Here is a 24,858-nt window from a genome sequence, read left to right on the forward strand (position 1 = left end):
GTACCTGCTGCTCAGCTAGGGTGACTGTGGTGTGGAATGTTGGTGTGTGATGATGCTGTTGAATGTTGGGTGTGAGTGAGTCATTTGGAGAATGGGCTGAGCAGCAGTAAGGCTGCTCCTGGTGGGGGTCTTCATTACAACTCTGATCTTAACAACTTAATAAAGCAACTTACCTTTTCTACACCTGGACTACCGGACTTCTTCACCCATTACAACATTTTGACGACGATTTGATGTAAGAACTACACATGAGGACCTTTCTTAAGTACCTATTCAAGAAGCTAAAGTGGGAAGAAAGTACTGAAGGAACATTTCATCGCGCTGCAGCCCCACCAGTGTCCTGTTTCATGAGACAGCCTACCAGCAGGGCGTGTTTCGGTCTGCCTCAGTTTTAAATATCAAACAGTTGAGTTGGGAGCTTGTTTGGCTGCTTGTTTCTAGCGGATCTCAGGTGGCAATGTTCCATGATTAATGTTGGGATAACGGTCAGCTGGATGTGGAATTTTGAAGCTGACTGAAGCGGTGACTTTTGGTTTTCAATTTCGATGTGGAGCCAGGTTGCGCACCGACAGTTTCTCATATATCTGGTGAACGCTCATTAGATCTCTGGTTGAGCATCGCTGGAATTTGTTTGAGGATACTGTTCACTCGGATGCTGGTATACGTAGTGTGTACGGCATGCTTGGAGGTTATGGTATTTTGGATGGCACTTTGTTTCAAACTATGGCTTCTGCACGAACCCTAGCGCCAGTCTACAAGTCTCCTCACAACTGTTAAAACACAACATGCAAGCGTTCCCTTACCGTTGCTATTGTGGGGCATGCTGGTGCTGCAGGCCCATCGATGATCACATTCCAATGCTGTCGTGGAGGAGTGTTGTGCAGCGATGTTTGGTGCATGCATGTGCCGGGAGCCACGCAGCATGTCGGCGATGAATGGAGATATACGGGCGGGGCCTTGCCTGTCGGCTCAGATGGGAGGCTGGCAGGCAATGTTGTGATGGAGAACTAGGAAGCGTGGTTCAGATTGCCTCAAGGTGAGGCACGGAGTACTTGGCAAAGCTGTGCTCGTGGGCGACAACCCGGCTGGGATCGGATTGCTTGAACACCTTGGGGAGGTGAGGAGTGATGACTCAGCTGGGGAGGGACTCCACAGCTGAGTGCGGCTTCAGGTGGAACTGTGACCCGGCAGTGGAGGTTAACACTTTACAGGCAGAACCTCCTTGTGTGAGGGGCTCGCAGCATGGAGAGGGCACCGCTGATTGGCACCTTGAGGGTCATGAATTCTGTGGCAATTTCGGGACTGGGATCCCTGGATGCAGATCGTGCTGCATGTGAGCCTTGGAGCAGGTACTTGTTGTTCTTGGTCTGGAATTTGGGGATGTCGGCAAGGTTCTCAATGTTTTTGCATTCTGGATCAGCAACTTGGGATTGATGGTGAACTGTTGTGAAATGTCACTCACCTTGGACTTTGGGGGGCAAGTTTGGCCTCTTGGTTAGCATTCTTGGTTGCCAGCCTGCTGCCATGGTTTTTGTTGTTCCTTTCAAGTTGGGCCACATGACCAGAATATTACATACAGTCATACTTTTACTTCTTTGTTAAGACATGTATGTGTGTGAATTCCTCCCCTATAGTGCAGGTTCCCTGTGCTTGGGAATCATTTCTGACTTTGTCAGGTTGTTGTTTTTTGTCACTTTGGATGACTGTGTGGGGTGTGATTCACCCATTGCGTACATTATTCTAGAATCCCTTCTCACATTCGATAACTATGTGGGTTGTGAGTCACCCATTGCTTACACTTATTCTATAACTCCCTTGTCACTTTGAATGACTGTGTCGGTGTGAACCCCCCCATTTCGTACATTATTCTATAATTCCTTGTCACTTTGGATGACTGTGTGGGGTGTGAGTCACCCATTGCTTACACTTATTCTAGAATTCCCTTGTCACTTTGGATGACTGTGTGCAGTGTGATCCTCCCCATTACATACATTAATCTAGAATCCCTTGTCACTTTGGATGACTGTGTGGGGTGTGAGTCACCCAATTGCTTACACTTATTCTAGATTCCTTTGTCACTTTGGATTACTGTGTGGGGTGTGATCCACACATTGCGTACATTATTCTAGAATTCCTTGTCAATTTGGATGACTGTGCGGGGTGTGATTCACCAATTTTTTGTTGATTTCCTAACCCTCCTGTGAGGCAAGTTTAGTTTTCTTCATGTTGGTTCCTACTGCACGTTCGTTGGTTGGTTTCCTGGGTGGTGTCTTCCGTGCCATCCTGGCCAGCTTGTATGTGTGTGGCATATGGGGTTTTGTAGTTGAGGCGGGGTGAGGTAGAGCGTGTGATTTGTTTTTTGTATGGTGTAAAGGGAGAAGATGTGAGTGATGTTGTGTTTATTTGTTTAGAGGAGTTGTGGGTTACGTGGTGTTTTATTTATTACCTAATTCATTTATATTCATCTTTGCATGCATGGACTTCCTCCATTACTACATGAATAAGATTGCATTTTAATATGTTGACTTTTACCATCCTTACATTCTTTATGTTGACGTTCAACATATTCATGGAGAAGTATCAATGCTAATCTTGCTCCAGCCTGTTTTACTTGCATTATCGCTTACCATCTTTTCATTTTATAGGTTACATGCATGTTTTCAGATTTTATTGAACTGTGTTTTCATGCATAGTCCTTTTTTTATTATTGTTTCCTCTAACGTGTTACATGCCTGTGCAACCCATATTTCCATTCAAGGGTCTTTTCTTTTTGTTATGCATTCGTGAGATGTATGGGTAGTAGCAAAGTTATTCTTGCTCATTTAAAGAAAGGAGATGTGTTGTACCTGCTGCTCAGCCAGGGTGACTATGGTGTGGAATGTGGGTGTGTGGTGATGCTTTGGAATGTTGGATGAGTGAGAGAGTCAGTTGGAGAATGGGCTGAGCAGCAGGTAGGCTGCTCTGGTGGGCCCTTCATTACAACTCTGATCTTAACATATTAATAAAGCAACTTACCTTTTCTACACCTGGACTACCGGACATCTTCATTCATTACCACACTTTGGTTGCCAAGTTATAACATCTTCTTTATTGGTCATAAGACAGGCTACAGGCTACGCGCAAGACACATCTTGTCTGCCACCAGCCTCATACCCCACAATAACTGCCCACTTATTACACACATAACATTCAATCCATTTCCCATCATATTTTATGACTCGCCTTGAATTCAAATCTAACATACTCTGCACATACAACACCCTAAAATAAGACACACACACATCCTTCTAATGAATACAAACCTAGAAAAACTACACCAAACCCAAAGCAACTAAACCAAGAGTAACTCACTGTCCTTCGGGACTGCAGATAACTGACAAGCACGCATATGAATCACACACTGAGTTACTTCTCTCAGCCAATCAGGGTACAAAGGGTCGCACATACATGCGCACACACACACAAACACAAGCACGCATCGACTGTTATGTCAAGTGACTTGCTTCACTGCATCATTCAAACTTGCTTTCAGACAGTTTGTATAAGTACTCAACAGCTAGGAGGTCGTGCAAAGTGCCCTATGCAAATATCCGAGGATATTACAGGCGTTCTAATAGAGTAGAAAAATGTACAGCCGTATTTAGCAGCCGACAATTGTTCACGCTTACTGAAAGTCATACACACACAAATAAAATACATTCATATTCCTAAACAAGAAGCATGAACATAACATTGAAATCAAATATGAATACTGCTGAAACCTCGGCCTCAGAGTAATTTGCTTTATGTCATTGTGCCTCAGTCAAGATAATAAATCTGACAGAATTACGAATTGAAAACGCAATTAAAGACGGATATTATCTTTATTGTTAAGGTTAGTATTTAGATGGAAATCTTTGTCGGACACTGTTTTGTGAAAACTAGTGACCCTCTATGTCCCAATGGCGTGTGCTTTTATCGTCTTGAAATAAGAAATAAAGAAAGATATTAAAAAAAAGAATCCTAACAGAAGAGCAAAACTCCTCTCCAACCCACTGATTGTGGTTCCCAGTTGGGGCGCAATATCTCTGAAAGAAGAGCGCATGACGGGGCTTCCGGCTACTTAACGGGCAGCTGCTTTTGTTGACATTCCACTGCTTACGTGAGGTTGGAATCCTATGATGTCATTCACACGGTTGCGTAGCAATGATGACGCCTTTATCGTGGATAACAACAGGCAGGATGACATGACGGTTCACACAAACAAAAGAAGACTGGTAGGTAAGCAACGTGCATCATGGTCCCATAATGGCAGGCAGATGGACAGGATAACCATGCCCATAGTCTCTGGAAGCCCTGTCCTAACTGCCAGATGGGAGCGATTCAACGGGAGTCCCCGGGCAAGCCCCCATCCGACAAGCAGCCCTGTACCCACACTTAGACAGAGCAAAGGACTAAACATATTTCCCAGTTTTATTAGAGCTTCTATCCTCAAGACACTTGGTGCCCCGACTCGCTAATTGTAAAAATAAGAAATATTTATCCTGGAATGCCCTTGAGTCCACAGTCTAGATTTAACATGTAATTGTCAATCACATCAGAAGTGATTATGCTTCCTTCTGTATCATATTTGTGTAAACTTCCTGTTACTGCGTTGGCTCAAAGTAAAAAACACATTCACGGGGCAAAACTAGATAGGCCTAAACAACCATGCAGCCTCACACCATCAGGAGACAAAAACAATGTAACAGACCACACCAGAGAGGTATTTGACGACGAGGCAGCTCAGTCCCTCAGTCTTACAGAATCAGGGGGCAGATGTATCAAGCCCTTTTCCTGTTCGCAAACGGGACGATTCTCAGAATCAGCCCGTTTGCGAAGGAGAAAAGACCTTTTGGGATGTATCATCCCAAAAGGGCATCGCAAATTAGAGAATCGCAAATTTTGCGATTCTCTATTTTGCGATTGCATTTAAGGAATCGAATTTGCGATTCCTTAAATGCAATGTATGAAGCCTAGAAAAAGTGCAATTTGGCCGTAAGGAATCGCAAATTACCACCAACTTCAAGTTGGTGGTAATTTGCGATTTCTTTGAAAAATGCACTTTTTGGCATTTTTCAAAGTGCCATGTGACGCACAGACATGCCCTTAGGGCATATCCGTGCGCCACATGTGCACACATACATATTTCAGGGGTGGCACCCTTGAAATTGCATTCTCATTTTGCGATTCTCAAATTTCAAATCGCAAAATGAGAATGCCTTCCCATTCATTCTATGAGCCTCCTAGCCCATAGGAAGGAATGAGAAGGCATTCCTTAATTGCGATTAGCAATTTGCTAATCGCAATTAAGGAATGCCAAGGAATCGCAAAACATTTGCAAATTTTTTATTACATCCCGTTTTGCGGTTCTCAAATAGCGATTCCCTAAAAATCGCTATTTGAGAATCGCAAAAACGGAATTTGATACATATGCCCCCAGATTCCTTCACTCCCCGAGTGGGGAACGTAGCATCAAAATGTTAGAAAACATCCACACCCCTTCCTACTCCTACCATAAGAATGGATAGTAGAAAGCGGAACACATTCCAAATAATAGCACTAAAAAGCCTTAATTATAGCTCTACAACAGGAAACCACCGATCCTTGAACAGGAAGTCATACGCTTAAATCAAGGCACTAGCAACATTTCATGCTAAAATCCTAGTAATGCCCACCAGCTGTAGGCTGCTTGGTAGACCTTCTGTTCTGTATGTTGTATTTATGCGTGTATGAGATTTTCTATAGCGAGAAACTGGCCAAAAGGAGAAGAGCACTGCACATGCTCAAATACAAGCATAAAGCCAACAAATAAGAGGGGAGGAAACTGGGTTGTGGATGGTTAATACATTGTGATGTTGTTTTCTTTAAAGAGGTAATTCTTCAACTATTTTCTAAAATGGAGCTGTGTTGGGGGTGGGCCTGCTGGATACTGGAATTTTGGTCCAGATCCTGGGAGCATGGATAGAAAAGGCTTGCTGTTTAGGTTTTTCTATTTTACACTTCTTAGTATGCAGTCTAGTGGTGTTCTAACTGTGGGTGTGCCGAGATCCACCATAAATTGTGAGCTTATAGCTTTGGTGGTATCCACGGGCTACTCTCTTCTAGTGAGGTTCCCACGGGGCTCGAGGACAATCCACACGCCTGCAGGTTCCTGGATCCCCTCCCCCTCACTGATCCCTCATCCTATCTGGGTCTCTTGTGGCCGCAGTGACATTGGGTCCGGTCCCCGGCCATGGGAAGGGACAAGGGCCCCAGGCCAGCGCCGGCGGCCACACAGACCAAAATGGATCGGTTTACTACTTCAGAGTCGGAACCTTCTGGGGGGGCAGCGGGGTGATCTTCCCCCCTCCAGACAAGGACCTGGCTACCATCCTTCAGGCCATCAGTGCCTCTCAGGCGTCCATAGAGGGGAAGATAGGGGAAATCAAGGTGGACGTGTCCCTCCTCAGACAGGACCTTCGCAACACCACCGCCCGACTGACAGAGGCCGAATCCTGCATCTCCACAACTGAGGACGACATCTCCCAACTGAAGGATCAGGTGGCCCAACTTTGAGCTCGTACCGGGGAGCTCCACAGGCGTGCCGAGGATGCTGAGAACCGCGCACGCCGCAACAACCTTCGCCTGGTGGGGTTTCCCGAGGGGGTGGAAGCCGGGCAAGCGGCCACCTTTGCGGAACAATGGTTTCAGTCCTGGATGCCGGGGGAGGCTTTGTCAACTTTGTTTGTTGTAGAAAGGGCCTACAGGTCCTTGGCGCCTAGGCCTCCTCCCGGTGCCCCACCCCACCCCATCATCCTTAAAATTCTCAACTTCAAGGACCGTGATGCCATCTTACGGGCGGCCAGGGTGAAGGGTCCCCTCAAGTTCCAAAATCACGTTATTATGGTATTCCCAGACTACACCAGGGAAGTTCAGGATCTCCGGTGCTCCTACACGGAGGATAAGAAGAAGCTGCACACTCTGGGCATGCAATACCAGCTCCAATTCCCGGCACGCCTTCGAGTCATTTTTCAGGGCAAGACACAATTTTTTTAATCTCCCCACTGTCCGCACTGCACAAGCCAAACAATTGAGGTCTTGGTCCGAGTCCCTGGGCCTCTGTGATGCCTGGCGCGCGTGGCTCCCGCGCGCTGCCCATTTTACTCACACCTCCGCAGCCCACCACACGCAGGCACGCATAGACATGATCTTTCTCCCCGTGACTGACTGCTTGACAGGGGAATTTCAGACCACTTGCCGATACTCCTCAGTACCGGATCCCCCACTCCCTCGGCCCGTCAAACGTGGAGGATAAATGTATGGTTCCTCCAAGATAAAGACTTCCGGAAGGCGGTAGGGAAGGAGCTCGAGCATTACTTCCTCACCAACGAGGGCTCCATATTCTCCCCGGGACCCTATGGGAGGCTGGGAAAGCCACAATTCGGGAGTTTGTGAAAGGGCAACTTAAAAAGCAGAGGCAGGAGCAACACCGGGAAATCACTGCAAAGGAAGTGCAGGCACCTCGTTTGGAGCAGTCCCTTTCCCAGCTTGATGACGCGATCCAAAGCCGACAACTAGTCCTTCTTCGGTCCGAGATTAGGCAACTATCTCTGGATGCGGCCAAGCTACTCTGAAGGTCATCAGTGGCACGAGTCTATGGATGGGGGGATAAAAACGGCGCGATTTTACACAGGCTGGCTACCTTCCCCAGGGCGAGCCGAATAATTCCGGAAGTGGTCGACGATCAAGGTTCGGTCTTCATCGCCCCCTCAACGATGGCAAGCACGTTCGCCAGCTACTATCGGCGGTTGTATGCCGCACAACCACCCGAATCGTCGCTCCGTGATCTCCTTGGACTGAGCCACGTCAGTCTCCCCCAGTTAGAGACGGCAGCTCGGGAGGATCTTGACCGCCCCCTCTCTAAGAAAGAAATCGAGTAAGCCATTTCTCTTTCGTCCCCGGGCAAGACTCCGAGACCAGTTGGTCTTCCCCAAGAGTACTATGCAGCCTATCGCGACACACTGGTGCCCCACTTGGCTGGCCTTTTTCAAGAAGCCATTGAGCGGGGTTCCTTCCCGCCAGAGACGGACATAGCCACAATCATGGTCCTTCCAAAATCCCAGCCTCCCTCCCGTCGTTGCGCGGACTATCACCCCATATCCCTCCTCAATACCGAAATCAAACTCTATGCCACCATCTTGGCCCAACGGCTAAAGCCATATCTGCCCAAGTTGGTACATCCGAACCAATGTGGCTTCATGCCCGCCCGCGCGACCAGACACTGCCTTCGGAGGGTGCAGCTGGCTTTGGCCCACCGACACCTCCTTACTCCCTACTTGGCCCTCCTCCTTATTGATGTCGAAAAAGCCTTTGACTCGGTGGACTGGGTGTATCTCCAGGATGTGTTGGCTGAGATGGGATTTGGGCCCCGGTCCCAAGAACTGGTCTGTGTGCTGTACACGCAGCCGCAGCCACGGGTGCTGGTGAATGGCGTCCTGTCCGAGGCCTTTCCCATAGCGAGGGGTACGCGGCAGGGCTGCCCCCTTCGCCCCTGTTGTTTGCCCTGACCATGGAACCCTTGGGGGTCCTGGTGCGGGCTGACACCCGTGTTAGGGGATGGGAGTGGCCCGGCACCGAAACGGACAAGATCGCGCTCTACGCAGACGATGGCCTGGTTTTTCAGGCGGAGCCCGCCTCCTCTGGGCCGCGTTGCCTCCAGTTGTTGCGAGCATTTGGGCAGGCGTCGGGTCTTCGGCTGAACCCTGGGAAATCAGTATTGGTCCTACTTCACCTGTCAAGGGACTGTTATGATTGGCAGTCTAATATTCCGATCCGACGCAACTCCTTTAAGTACCTGGGAATATGGGTTACCACGCTCCCGGAGCTGGGCTGGTCCCTCAATGTAACCCCGCTGGAAACCCCTCTGGTCCAAAAGGCTAAAGCAGACCTCCAGAAATGGAGGGCGCTGCCCCTGAACCCGGGTGGCCTTGTTTAAAATGTTGATTCTCCCCAGGTTCCTCTATGTCCTCCAGAACACCCCGTTCTGTTTTCCCAGACCCTGGTTTAAGGAGTTGGATGGGCTCGTTACCAAATTTTTATGGGGCGGTGGGAGGTCGCGCCTGGCTCTCTCCACGTGCCGGATCTCTTGCTTTGATGGGGGCATGGCCATGACGCATCTGTACCTCTACTTTTTAGCCACACGATTGGTTTAACGGGGGATGGTCCGACCCAGCCTACTGGTTGGAGCTGTGCGAACTGGGGTTTTCTAAAGTACAGACCATGTTGTACGGGGTACCTGTCCCGCTTCAGCTGCCTGAGGTGACACGTTCAGTATTCCGGCTTGGCGGGCTTCGCTGCGCCACACCGGCTGGACCCGCAAATTGACCCAATGTATCCCCCTCTGGCAAGGGGCTTGGCTACGGGAAGTGAGGGTAGAAAAAAGGTAATTAAATGATAATTATGTGAGTGAGCGATAGCTGAGAAAGAGTGGGGAGAAGGGTGAAAGAGGTAATAAAGAGACATATATGTAATCAAGAAACAACTGATAAGGAAAGGTAGCAGTGATGATTAAGAGTCACTAGAAAGAGAGGGAGAGGTGAGAGAGAAAAAAACAGGTGACACAGAGGTGAATAATATGTAAGGGGGAAAAGACAGACAACCCAGTAGAGAAGAGATGACAAAAACAGCATGGGAGCAAAGGCGTGAGTTAAAAGACAGAGAAGGTTAGGGGAGAATCATAGGAAACGGAAGACGTGAAGGAGAGAGTAAAAAGAGGTCACATGAGGTAGAATATTAGTAGGAGAAGAAACAGATGGGTAGAATAGCTACGGGAAGGGGAAACCTGCAGAGGAGTAGAACACAAAGGAGAAAAGTGAGCATGTCCTATTACAAATATAGATTATCATTCTGGTGTTCTATTGTGGAGAATGTTTATGTATGTAGAGTGCCAGGGGCATATCAAAGGCCCCTGCAGCCCCTGCGGTGCGGGGGGGCCACAAGCTCCAGGGGGCCCCTTCAGCCCAGAACCCTGTCAGCAGAGCTCCTGAGTGTGGTCAGAGTGGGCCCCCTTCATGCTCTTTGCAGGTGGGCCCCCTCAAGTTTCGTTACGCCACTGTAGAGTGCTGGCCACTGCACAAAGAACAGCATCACCCGGTAGAGCAATAATTTATCCTTAGGTGTACATTTTCTTGAAATGGCTGGTTTTTAACAGTTTCTCAGTTGCCTAGTTATCTGAAGGCAATATGTAACATAGAGAAACCACGAAGATAGCAAAGAAGGCTTCACTGGAATGACTTTTACAGTATCTCCGAGAGATAGGTCTCATTGGAGCTGAAAATGTCAAATGTCTTCCGTGGCAGTATCTTCTAATGACTTTTTAAGGCACAAAACACCTTTGTAATAAATAGCTCTACGAGCCATACACAGTACCCTTAATTCTATGGAGCACAACATAATATGGTTTCTTCCCTCTGTAAATCAATCACATAGCCTGGTCTTGAGCCATCTGGAACATGTAAATCTGTCCAGAAGTTATCTTGACATGAAATGAAGGACATTGTCATAGTACATACAAAATAAAATGATAACCCTCATATATGCTGCTCTTTTCATTGAGCCCAAGAATGGAAGAAGATTTCTGGCCAGTCTGGAATAAACCTTTCATTTCTGTCCTCATTTTGGCTACTAAAGAGAGTTGATGGCCAGTATAGACTCTCAGGGTCTTAACGGTAGATCTGGTTCATGATGCTGCCGTAAGGAACTCCGGCCACGAAAACAGAGACTACGAATAGCCACTCCATTTTGTGATATTAAATTTTTTCTGCCATTGAAAGTTGGTTTACTTACTCATCCCTTCAAGAAGCTGTTATTTGCTCTCTCTCTATTGTCAGACATGAGGGGATAGAATACAACAAACCTCACTATATAATGGTGCATGCCTCCTGATTTACAAGAAGAGGCAGCACCAAGCCTCAGGATGATGGCAGTCGAATTTCTGCCTTTCAAGATTGCGTCTTTGAACTTGCCACAACAAATGGTTCTGGAGTGAAATGGTAATCAGCAGTAGAGTTGACCAGCTGTAGACTAGCCAGAGATGGCAAAGAAACCGGACGCCTCGAGTGACGCATGCCTGGTAATAAAGGTATCTGTCTGACCCGAGCTGAATATAGTAGGCAAGTTAAAAAGTAGCACAGTAGTACCGAAAAAGGCAAAGAGTACCATTTGGAACTCACAACCTGTAGGAAATCTGGAAGAGTAAGAGAGTAGACGCTAAGGGATAGGCAAGGAGAAGAACGTGGAGCAGTGGTATGCAGGAGGATGCATAGATGAGCTGGAGAAGTTCGAAATGCTGTGGAACACTGACAGTTGGAGCTAAACTCCTTTTTTAGGTATACTGATACTTGAGCATGTTCAAGTGATCAGAGTTTTCTTAAAGGCATGTGCTGTATTCCGTTTACTGACATGTGCCAGACAACAGCTAATTCTGTGCTTGGTTTGGTTGCTGATGCAGGCTCTTGGATGAAGGCAATCATTCCATGATTAAATGTGGCCACTAGGAGGCCACAATCTCTGTGAGCCATTAAAAATGTGGGAACAGAGCCTGGAAACTACCTTCCTCCAGATGAAACCTTATTTGGGTGTCATATTTAGTGCTGAAAGTTCAGTCCAGTTGGCAATCCAGCCATATATCCTTTAAAAAACAACGGCTAGACTGCAGAAACTTATGGTAAGTAAAACTTACAAACATGCTGCTGGATCATTTCATGTGCCACTTCCTCCGACACTTGGTCAATACTGGCAAATATGAACTTGGTCTAAAATTGTCAGTCATCCATGGGCAGACCTTCTTTTTTGAAGGTGGGGAGTCACAACAGCTGTTTTCATCTATTGTGAGACCACACCCTCTTGCCATACCATGGGAAGATACCACAACATGCTGCTGTTCAGGGACCCAACAGAGCATCACCCAGTGAGATAGGGAGGAAAACAAATGAATCCCTGACTAGATAATATTCATATTTTGTGCTGGATTATAATGATCTTGTGTTGAAAGGCAAGAGTCCCAGTTGGTCACAAAACTCTGTGAAGGTAATGCCATCAGGAAGACGCCTGATGGATGTGGTAGCTAACTGAACCCCCTAGCAGCACAATGTTATGGCTTCAATTTTTGTAGTAATATAATACATATGTCTGCCTTTTCCAGTTCCTAAAGGAGCTGTAGGTGCTGCCTACAGCAAGCTCTGTCTTCCTCAAATTCTCTCTTCCTCCATCTTCTTTCTGCTGTTCTACTCATCTCCCTTTAGTGATAAATGGACAAACTAAACCAGGGTTTAGACTTATGCCTATCAGATAGACTGACAGAGGCACCAACATCTTCAAACACGTGTTTATGGTTTAATAAAAAGCCTCAAGGTTTCTGCCTACTTTGTCCCCAAATCCTGAAATAAAGTATTGAGCTTGTCAGTGCTTAGTGTTTTTATGCATTTGCACTACATAGCCTTCTGATTGATTGATTTTCATTCTTGTCTACAGTTGTTTGCATTCCAGGGCCTGCCATTTCCTCACTTAAATAAAAGGTCTTTTTAGATCTTCTGATTTCCTCTCTGCCAGCCCCAGCATTGCATACACTAAGAACAATAGTAATTTGTCTAAGATGCATCTCTTTCTTGTATCAGTAACATACCTACTCCCCAGTTTAGGACCCCGTTTGGTTGATGCCATGTAGTGTGTGCAGCCGGCAGACCTTTTTTCACTTGAGATACAACACAGTCTCAAACCACAGCCTGAAGATTTGTGTAATCTGGGAATAGATCTGCAGAAAGTGCATATATCTTGTGAAGTTCTGAAAGTCCTTGCAAAGGTGAAAGGTGAGGGACATAGATTGCATGTAGGTGAGCAGGGCCCCTTCATCGCATCTTGCAGCTGGGCCCCCTAAGGTTTTGTTACGCCACTGAAGAGGATGGAGGAGAGGCGGCGGCCATAACTAGGTATGTGATTTCATTTTTTAACCCACCATCCCGTCCCTTAGGAGCCGCCACTGGTAGGTTTGTACTGTATCTTGTTTATTGTTTTTGTCAAATAACAGGAATTCTGTCTTAGTCGGGCAAGCTTCAGGTGGGAGTTGGACATCTAGGTCTGGATGATGTGCAAGCAGTGCTTGAGGCTTTCGATGTCTGAAGCAGAGAAGACTTTCAAATAGAGTTGTGTATTATCAGCAGATTGGTGAATCTTGATACTGTTATCTGTGAGTAGATCACCAATCATCTCCATGTATAACTTGAAGAGGAAAGGAGACAGTATAGAGCCCAAGGGGACTCAGCAGATGGTAGGGATCCTTTGTTACCTAGACATCCTTATGTGATCAAACTGGTATAGACTGGAAATGTAAGAGGAGAACCAGTGAAGGGCTGTAGCGATGAATCCCATTCCAGACTTCACGGTGCATATGAGAGAAGGATGGTCAACTGTGCCCATATAGTACACTGCCACATATGTTTCTTTTTTTTCTCATCCTCTGTCTTTACAACACTTTTCGCACTAACATTTCTAAGTCTGCCTCTTTCTCCATTTCACAGTGCCTATTTCTCTTTACAGCATTCCCAGTTTCTATTATGTTCTTGTTCTTTACTCTGTTATCCTGTAGTGCTTTGAAATGCATAAAGGTTTACAATTTGGAGAACAGATATACAACATGTTTGGACAAAATTTGGAAAAAAATACATCAAATCCCTTTTTTGGTATTGAATGAATTGAAGTAAAAAAAACATACACAGAGTGAGTGCTGACAAGTATTAATATGTGGGACTATTTTGGAATATAGGTGAATGCACCATAAATAAACGGAATCTTTTCATTTCAAAGCAAGTGCGAAATTGATCATTATTCAAATAAAATTAGCCAAAGTAAGTTAAGTGTAGATATTTGAAAATTAAATATTTTTAATTAAGCATGATAATTCCAGTTGATATGTTACTTTTTTATGTGTTGAATGAACAATGGATTCAGCAGGTGGGTGTAGAAATCCTCAAATGTAAAGCATACATGTCTAAAATGTTTAGTTTAAAATAATACTTTGACTGACGCGTGTTCTATGACGTGTTTAAGGTTCTTTTTTTTTTTTATAATTCTTTTTTATTAAACATACATCGGTTCGAATAAACATTACAGAGGGTCAGCCAGTTTGTACATTGCAATAATCACAGGAGATAAAGCTTTTAATCATTACCTAAGATGGGAATGTCACGGGGTGAGGGGGTCGTCTTTCTCATTACATCTAGGCGGCACACAGATCTCTCCACGGTAGGTATTCCAAGGACCCCACACACGAGACCACTTTTTGGGGCATCCCCTTGCCAGGTAAACCGTCTTCTCTCTGAACATGCACCAATCAAGGTTCCCCTCCCAGGCTTCTAGTGTGGGTGAGTGAGGTGCTCCCCATAGTTGAGCAATATTTATTTTTGCTAGCATGAACCCTAGAGTAGCCCACTGTGTCTGGTGAGTGTTTAGGTCTGTACGTTCCCAGATATTGAGAAGGCATTGTCGCGCCTCAGGGCGGGGGCAAACCTGCAACACCTTGTTGATAGTGTCATGTATCTTGAGCCAGAAAGAGCTGACCAGCGGACACTCCCAAATTATGTGCATGAACGTCCCTATATGACCACAGCGCCGTTTACAGTCCCCATTTTCTGACCACCTCATGTGTACCAAACAGGGCCCTGTGATGTATATTTTATGGAGGATCTTAAGCTGTACCAGCCTCAGACGCGCCGGAATAGCAACCACTCTGGGGAAGACACTTTCATCTGCCAGTCCTCATCATCTATCTCCACCCCATCCTGCATCCATTTCTCTTGCAGTGATTGGAGGGGATCCGCCATATGATTGATTAACCTCTTGTAAATCAAGGAGATCGTTTTTTTGGGAAGGTGTCCATCTAAAATTCTGTCCTCCAGTGGAGAGGCCTCTGGAGAGACACTCCCCTTAGGTAAAGAAGACTGGAGTGAGTGCTGGACCTGCAAGTAGCGGAAGTGTTCAGTGTCTGCCAGTTCATATTCCGTCTGGACGTTTTAAAGGATTTGACACCTCCGACCCCCCAAACGTCTTTAATGGACGAGATGCAAATAAGATCCCACCTGTCAAACCCCTTCGATCTCCACAGATCAATCAGTTATTCAAAGTCCCAAAGTGGGGTGGCCAATGTCAGTCTTTGTCTCCATCCGAGAGAGTTAGTGGCGTCATGCCAGATCTGGACGGAATTTTTAGTAGGGCCAGTCAAAGTGTATCTCCTAGGCCGGGAGTACAATGCTCTGTTGTAGTTGCCTCCTGGAAGAAGCCATTTATCCATGGTGTAGCCGGGATCGTCAATGCGACCATACGTGCCATGGTTAATGGCTGCTAAATGAGCTGCCCAATAGTATTTCTTAATATCTGGGAGGCTTATGCCTCCATCGTACCAATTTAGTGTCAACTTATTCAGGACAAAATCGAGGTTTACTGTCCCATAGCAGGTCCCTCTGTAGGCCTTCAATCTCCTTAAAGTAACATGCCGGAACAGGGTCAAGGGTGTTCTCTAGGGTGTAGAGGAATCTAGGCAAGGACATCATTTTGAACAGACCGGCCCTGCCCAAGAGGGAAAGGGGGAGTGACTTCCAGCTGGCAATATCATTTTTAAGCTTACGGAGGGGGGGAAGAAGATTTTGGGTATAACGGGCCAAGGGATCTAGTGAGATAAAAATTCCCAGATATTTATAGCCAACAGTGTTAATTTGTATTGGGCAGTTTCCAGGAGGGACGGGTGGATCTCCCCTCAGAACAAACAAAAGGGACTTACCCCAGTTGACGGTAAACCCAGAGTATCTGCCAAACACCGCAAAGATATCTAACACTACTATAAGAGATTTCTTAGGGGAGGCCAAATAAAGCAGTATATCGTCAGCATAGAGTGAGGTGCGGTCTTCCCAACCGGGGGACCATTTCAATCCCCGTATCATTGGATCCCAGCGGAGCCAAGCTTCTAGGGGCTCCAGAGCCAGGGTGAAAAGGAGAGGCAAGAGCAGGCAACCTTGGCGGGTCCACCGACTAAGCAGGAACGCCACTGACAATTTATTATTTACTACCACCTGAGCTAGGGGTTCCTTATTTAAGACACGTACCCACTTGATGTAAGTTGGGCCGAATCCCATCTTAGCCAAAACTGCCCAGAGGTAAGGCCATTCAATGGTGTCAAACGCCATGGTCGCTTCCAGGGACACTATCACTGCGGGCTCTCGGAGGGTATGCTCTCTGTCTATTACCCCATGGACTCTACGCATATTCAAGGCCGTGTTTCTGCGTGGCATAAAGCCAGATTGGTCTGGATGTACTAAACCACTAATTACTTTGACCAAGCGATAGGCTAAGAGTTTGGCTAGGATTTTAGGTTCGGCGTTCAGAAGGAAAAATGGCCGATATGAGGCGCAATCCATTTTGCGTTTCCCTTCTTTATGAATGGTGACTATGGTGGCTATCCTCTCTTCCCTGGGCAATGATCCGGCTTCCATAGATTCCTCAAACATATATTTTAAATATGGGGAGAATTTATTGGGTCGTAATTTATATATGGGGTGGCCATATATAAGGGCCAAGAGCTTTCCCCGAATTTAAGGAGCGGATCGCTTGCGCTATCTCCTCCGTTGTCAAGTTGCTTTCCAGAAAGTCACGGTCTTCTAGGGAGAGGCGGGGGAGCTTAATGTCCTGCAACAATTCCTGAGAGTCTTCCTCAGTGTGTGAGGTCACTGTTGTATAAACAGCCCGGAAATGACTGGCGAATCTGTCAACTATTTCTTGTGGATCCGTGACATATATGTCTCCTTCCACTCTGAGCCCTGGGATTGGCCTGCTCGCCCACTCCCGTCTGTCCAGCCACGCAATGAGTTTCCCTGCTTTATCCCCCAGGTCGTACAGTCTACCCAGTCGCTCTCTACCCAGAGTTTTGGCCCTGTCAGTAACTAGGGCCTTGTAGTCGTGCTGTTTCAGGCTCAGGAGATGTAGCTTCTCTGGCGTCACCCCAGATTCCAGGTCACTCTCCAAACTATAAATTTCAGCTTCGATGTATAGAACTTCTTTCTGTTTTTTTTTTTCGCCAGAGATCAATGATAAAGCCTGACACCGAATTACAGTCTTGACTGCTTCCCATAGGGACTGGGATGATTAAACGGATCCCACATTATCGGAGAAGTAATCGTCCATGGCCTTGATAAGGTTTTTACGGATTTTCGGATTGCTGAGGTGCCAAGGATTGATTGTGGCTAATCTTCCTACTTTGTTCTGGTTAAGGATCATGTGGATCCATACTGGTGAGTGATCGGAAATGCCTCTAGCTAGGTGTTTGATTTTGTGTATGTGAGTGACTTGTGCAGCCGGCAATAGGCAGTAGTCTAAGCGGGAAAGGCTGTGGTGCACCCCAGAGTGAAAGGTGTGCTGTACCTGGACTGGGTGATAAGTTCTCCATCCATCAACTAGGCCCATGGCTTCAAGAAAGTCAGGCGACCAGCGGGAAGAGGACCCCACCTCCCGTGGGGGATATCGGTCCAGCGTGCCTGAGACCTCCGCATTAAAGTCGCCCCCGAGGACTAAGAGGCCATCCGGAATGGTGAGGAGGACTATACCCAGGTCCGCAAAGGTGGTACATTGCAGGCCCGGAGGGACGTATACGGACATGAAGGTGATGAGACGGCCCTCCCACATTCCCGAAATACCAACGTATCTGCCCCGATCATCTGCCCACATGGAACTTATAGTAAGGGGGAGTGTGTTTTTCACCATGATACCCACACCTCTGGAACCGGAGGTGAACCCCGCGTGTGCGGCCATTTTGTATCCCCCTCTATGCATTGCTCTACATAGGTTTCCTACCAGGTGCGGAGCAGGACAATATCCGGTGCCCGTCTTTTGATGTATTGGAGAACTACACTGCATTTAATTTTGTCCCTGAGCCCGTTAACATTCCAACTTAATATTTTAACATTTCCGTCCCCCATTACACTTGTCCTCCAATTTGTGAGTCTCGGAACCCTCTATATTGACAAATTCGGCACCCCTTCTGCAAATGAAACCATACTTAACCTTGATGCAAAAATTACACAACAAAAAATTAACAAAATTTCCCCCTCCCAACAACCCCACACCCTGCTGCCCTGCACTCTGGGCATGAAACTGCCCATTATGAACTTGCAGAGTGCCTGTCACCCTGACGAAAAACTAGAAGTAGAAGAAAATAGGGGTGTAGCATGCCGTTCCTCTGCCCCCCTTTAAAAACTAGATTATGTAACCCCAAGCAGAAACCACACCTCAAAGTCTTGAGTCTCAAACAGTCAAGGAGAAGTTCCTCCCCGGTCACCGACAGAATGACTGCCCAGTACCTGACTCAGCCCCGTTATGGGCAGGAAGTGTCTAAATTGACACTAACTCACTGTCGCGGGTTCTCATCTGGTAGGCTGCAGTGATCCCTCATCTCTGGAGCAACGATCTTGCGGGCTCCGGTCCTTCCTACTCTCAATCCAGTCCGCTGCCTCTTCAGCATGTTCGAAGAACCAGGTCCTCCCCTCCGCCTCGACCCGAAGACGTGCTGAAAACAACATGGAGTACTTCAGGCCTCTGTCCCTAAGCCCCCTCTTCACTGCAAGGAAAGTTTGACTCATCTTTTTCACCCTCTGAGTGAAGTCTGGAAAGAAGGTGACGTCTGCCTTCTCATAGCAGAGAGGGCCCCCGCCCTTGCGTTCTGGAGAATAACATCTCTGTCCCGAAAGTTCAACACTCTCACCAGCATAGGGCGCGGAGATGCCCCGGGCTTCGGATGCCCCCCCCCCAGGTACCCTGCGATTTCCACCTGCTTAACTTTCTCATAAAGTTTGGTGAGATCAGCCCTGATCAAGTTTACGTCAATAGCAATAGTGTCCATTTTGTGTTCAAGGGAGGTTTTGACACTGGTGATAACGTCCATGACATCTTTTAAGGAAAGTTTCTGGTCCTCGTCAACCTGGTTCCCCAGGGATGCACCTCTAGACTGACGGCTCTATATCATGTCCTTGGGCAATGTGTAGCGATCTAGTTTGTTGGACTGCATCGGCTTAGTCCCTCTCGATCCCGAGGGCTTATTTCTGTCCATTTTGGCTGCACCTCACTTTACAGGTACCCCACTAGTGCTCCGATCTGACTCCAACGGGGCAAATATGGAGGGGGAGAGCTACCCCCTTCTTGGTAGGCAGGAGAAAACTGGCTGTGAGGGTGCCTGGACGGCGATCCAAAGAGAGAGGGGGGGAACCGTGGAATGTGTCCGAGTGTCCCTCAAGCACCCAATCCTTGCTGCGACAGACGGCGTTGAGGCGCTGGTTAAGATTGCGTCTTGAGTGGCCGCTGTAAACCCACTCCGTGTTGCGAGCGATTCTGGACACCCGCTGGCACTAAGTATGGGGCAGGCTGGCTCAATCAATATCTCCCAACTCACTGGCTGGGGAACTGGACTTTATCAAGGGGTTCCAAGCCTTCAATGTTTCATCACGTTGTGCGGGGGGGGGGGGGAGCACTGACTCCTATTGGGTCGCACTGGCGCTTCAACCAAAGCGCGGATAGCCCAGTGAGAGGGGGAGGCCCCCACTCCATGACGTAATCCCATGACTCCCCGTCACCCTACCACACCTCAGGGCTTGTGTCGCGGTGCGACGGTCTGGCGCAACGGAGCAATGGCGTCCCAGCTCACAGTTTCGCTCCCAGCCTCCGTGAAAGCTCAAGGCTGCAGTGAGCTTTACTCATCAGGCCCGTGCTGGTCACTCTGTCCGTGTAGCTCCGGAGGGTGAATGGTCCCCAGGGCCTTCGTCCAGGCCCGTGGTTTGCACAGGGAGCAAGCGGCTCCGCCCGCCACAGCTGCGGCGTCTGTCTGCACTTCGTTCCCTGGCTTCAGTGCGGCAAGCAGGCCTCGCTGAGTCAGCTCCGGTATTTTGGGGCACAGGTGTCTGTCGAGCTCGGGGGAAGCAGGAATCTCCTCCATCGGACCTCCGGTGTACTGTCTGCACCTCAGGGAAAACGAATCAGGGCGGCGGATAGGCGAGGGGGATGCAGGGCTCACGGAGCTATAACGTTAGACGGCCATTACACTTCGATGCGTAGCCACACCCCCGTGTTTAAGGTTCTTAATGCAAAAATTAGGAAGATGCTGTATGTAAGAAAGGTACGGTATAATAAAAGTGACTACAGATAAAGTCAATAGATGAATCCATACCATCAGGAACACCCTTATCCAACCCTGAAATTTACTGAATAAACCAATTTATTGGGGAGTTATAATCCTGTCTTCGAATGAACAAAACGGACGTAGGTTATTTAACATTTTCAGATCCCAGGTCCAGGTTTCTCTAGAACACATGGAAATTACTATGCAGTCAGCACTTTAAAGATCTGAGGAACTCTCCTTTTAGCTGTCAGCAGCTGAGGAAAACATTCCATTAACAGTATACAAATAGTCCTCATGCAACGACCCAGTCCATAGCTTCTTCCCACCCGAGGTCCCCCTCTATCCGCTTCCCATGTCATTCACTCCTGTGGCCCGGTCCCCTCTCCAGCTGTGCCAGCCTAGGTGGGCAGGGGATCCCTCAGCTGCATGTAATATATGTATGGAATAGGTTCCAAGTCCTTCCGTGTTTCGGCATTGCGTCCTGTACCAAGGCAGTGAGTTTTTCCATTATGTGAATATTTCAAACTTTAGTCCACCACATGCCTAAAGTCAATGGAGTCAGCGCTCGCTACTGCTGTACCACTATCAAGCAGGCAGCCAATAGCAGTGATGTGAGTAGTCTGGTTGTAGAGAGGGAAAGTGGGGACAACCTTTCGTCATCTATCATGCCCAACAGGGCCAACATCGGTTGCATGGGGGTTTACATTGGTGATATCTCTTACAACACCCATTACTTGAGCCCAGAACTGCTGTGTGTACAGGTACTCCCACCACATGTGCAGGTATGTCCCCCTCTCACCACAGCCCCTCTAATATGTGTCAGAAGTGTTTACCATGACATTAAGTCAGATGGGCATCATATACCAGCCGAGCATTATTTTAAAATCATTTGCCCTGTGTTGAAGACAGAATGACGAGGGTGCAGACTGTCTCCATATGAGAATCAATCAATCAATCAGGTTTCTTGTAAAGCGCGACTACTCACCTGTTAGGGTCTCAAGGCGTTCAGCCAGTTCCTAGCCGAACCCTCAGCCCACTTTTGCATGTATGAAAGCTGTAGCTTTGGGATGGGGCTCTTCAGCACTCTGTATAAACGAGACAACACTGGTATTTCCCTCTGTAAACATGTTTTAAATGTTTGTGTTTCATGTGCTCCACTGATATCGGTTGTCGTGCTCAGTGTAATAGTTGTATGACTCCGTTTAAATCTTTAGGGCCCAGCAAGAAGTCATTAGCACACTGGTCACAAGTCTTAGGGGCCCCCTCTTTGCATAACTGTTGTAGGCATAGTTGTTACCCTCCTCCCCTTGTCTGGTAGTGTTTGTCCATCATCCCTGGAGGGAAATCAGGGTTCCCAGTGACTGGAGACAGGGGCAAGGGGTAGGTCTTTATCCCCTTTGTCCTCTGGGCCTTGGACCAATAGTATAGGCTTACATTTGTGGACCACCTCAGAGTGGGGCCAGAGCCTCGCAGGGGCAGCAAGAGAAAATCATGCACGGGAACAGGGCTTGTCCGCATCTGGAGAACACCACACAATAGCTGGGCTAATCTGAGCTGCCAGGACATATCGCTCGACATCAGGTACCCCTAAACCCTCCTCCTCCATGCCTCTCATCAGCATGGATCAAGCTACCCAAGGCTGCCTTCCGCCTCATATGAAGGAGCACATTTTACGGTTTAGTTGTTTTAGGGTATCCGGGGAAACACGCATCAGGAAGGTACAAAAGAGGTGCATCAATCTGGGAAATAAGATTCATCTTCATGCAGTTTATCCTGCTCACCCAAGAAAACTCAAGCCTGCCCCGTCTGTATAGGTCCTTGAACTGTCCAAGAGTGGTGGAACATTGCTAGTGAATACCTCCTCTACAGTGGGCGGGATTGTAATTCCTAGGTACTGAATCCCTATTGGAATCCATCCCAATCCCTGTTTCAGCATGACCTCTTTGAAGGTGTGACTTTTTCTTCCCACTACTGTCAATTTTTTACAGTTCACCCGGAATCCCATTGCAAGGTGAAAGCGCTCCTACTCCTACTCCTACTCCTAATAGTCCATGTAATGCTCTAGCTGGGTTAGTCAGACAACATAGGACATTGTCTGTAAAAAGCAGCAACTTTATTGGTCCCTGTTTGGATGGCACGCTTGTGATCAATTGATTACCGATGATTCTATGGTATAGGGGGTCCATTGTTAGGAAGAAGATCAAGGGCGAAAGAGGGCAGCCCTGACTGGTGCCTCTCCTGAGAGGGATCGACTCAGAGACAAGAGTGTATTCAAAGCTTCTTTGTGGGTCCGGCAGAGTTAGCTAGTATGAACACCTTCATCCGGGACGCCAAAGATGTCTTGTAGTGGGTCTTCTTCAAGAATAACCAATCAAAGTGGTTGAAGGCCTTCTCTGCATTGAGGAATGGGAGTACCTCCGTTCCAGTGACCACTGCCTTATCGACCACGTTTAATTCCAAGCTAATATTGTCGCCCAGCTCTTTATTCCTAATGAAATCTGCCTGATACATGGATATCAACCACAGCAGAAACCTCACCCAATTGACAATGCTGGATTTTCCCCCAAATCTTTGAACCACAATTCAATAGTGAAATTGGGCAATATGACCAACAGATTCTTGTCCGGCTCAAGGATCAGTGTGAGAAAGGATTCCATCATTAAGGGTGTTACTTCTCGAGTGTCCAGGAATGAGTTCGAAACCTTTTTAAATGTGGAGCAAATAGGCCAGCGAAAGCCTTGTAAAAGGAGTTTGAAAACCCATCCGGGCTGGAGGCTTTATTGTTCAGAAAGGAATTTTTTGCTGTCAGAATTTTCTCTTCCGTTATCTCCCTCTCTGGCCTCTGAGTCCAGATTGGACAGGGAGATCGCCACCAGATAACCATCCTGAGCTACTTGGGAGTATTGTTCCTGACAGTAAACCACAGGGTAATATTGTGTAAAGTCGCTCTCTACAGGTGAACCCTGGGCATCCAACACAGGCTAAATGCAGTTTTGCATCCTGTGGGAGCATATTTTATGTGCAAGGAGTCGATCTTCTTTTTCACCCCACTCATAAAATAACTTTTTCATCCAAAGCAGTTTGCGCGAGGCATCCTTAGCCAAGACCCCTTCCATCTCTCCTCTATCCTCACATAGCGACCTCTAACTGTTGCAACATGGTTTAGTTTTCAGATCAGTTTCCAGTCTGGCTTTCTCGGCCTCCAGCTCCAACCGTTGAGCATGGGCCAGCTGTAGGAAAGATAAGGTATGACTAATAAAGTACGACCACCTTATCGTCATACCATATGGTGGCCCATGGCAACTCCTTTGTCTCATTTTCTTTCAAATAATTTGTTACTGCCTCTCATATGTTCTCTTGCAGAACAGGGATCTGGAACGCTATCTTAGTAATTTTCCAGAATTTTGGGCGGGTCGTCTAGGGAGGGGGGGGAGGTGTTACAGACATGGGTACCGTTACTAGGGCATGCATCTGTGTACCTATTGCTGAGGAATCCACCCAGGACAAAACTGGTGGAGAGCCGAAAATGTAATCAATCTTAGAATGAGATCGATGGACATGCGAGCAGTGTGTGTAATCCATTTCTTCCATGTGATGTCTGCACCACACCCCTATTAGCTTTAGGTCATCAAGGCTCTGGGTCTAGAAGGGTGGGGAGTACAGTTATTTCAATGTGGGGCCCGATCTGTCTATAGCCGGCTCCAATGCTAAATTGAAGTTTCCCCCAACACTAGATTGTCATGGGTGGTCAGGAAAGGGCACAACTAAGCATAAAATTGGTCCTTATGGTTATTAGGGTCATAGAATGAGACTATTGTCACCGTCTCACCTCCCATCGACCCCTGATCAGAATGACCCTCCGTCCCGATCACTGTGGGTCGAGGTTAGATGGAAGGGGACCCACGCAACCTAAAGGATCATTACTCCCTTCTTTTTTGTTTGTGCAGAGGAAAAGAACTGACAAGGAAAGTATCACAATGTTCATCGTTTTGTGTCGGCTACCAATAGGACGGTCTCTTGGAGAAGAGCTATGTCTAGACTCTTGTTGGCAAGCCAGTGTAAAACTAACTTCCTCTTAACTGGGGAATTGAGACCCTGCATGTTCAGTGTCGCTAATTTCAAACACTTAGGGGCCTGAGGTGTAGATGTAGTTAGGGGAGATGTGGGTATTGTACTGAATCGTGCCACTCTACCGCTAGAGAGACAGCTGAGGAAAGCGCGCTCAGTTCAGTACTACATTTCGCCAATGCGCATTCTGACCATTGGGAAAAGTATAACAGAACAACGAACGTTGGAACAACCATAACTAGCAAATAGATACAAGCCAAGTAACAGTCATCGGCTGTCATCCATGATGGAGTGCCTCTCCTCTCTCCTGCTCCATCTTGGTGGGCCCTAACAGGCCATCTATGGCAATAAGTCCTTGTGTTCCACACCAAAAGGGTGTGAGTGTGGTGAGCTCTCCAAAGTCAGACTCAGCGTGGCAAACAGACTGAAAATGCTCTTCAGTGATGGCAAGTCAGTTAGTCATCCCCCCCACCCCCCAGGGGAAGGGGAGGTCTATTGATATTTGCGAGCTTCAATCCTCCCCTCTTTCCTAGTTTGCCGCCTTCTTCATCCAGGGCGATAGCAGTCCAGCTGTGCGTCTACAG

Source organism: Triturus cristatus, chromosome 5_2, assembly GCF_964204655.1.
Source record: "Triturus cristatus chromosome 5_2, aTriCri1.1, whole genome shotgun sequence".
Lineage (NCBI taxonomy): Eukaryota > Metazoa > Chordata > Amphibia > Caudata > Salamandridae > Triturus > Triturus cristatus.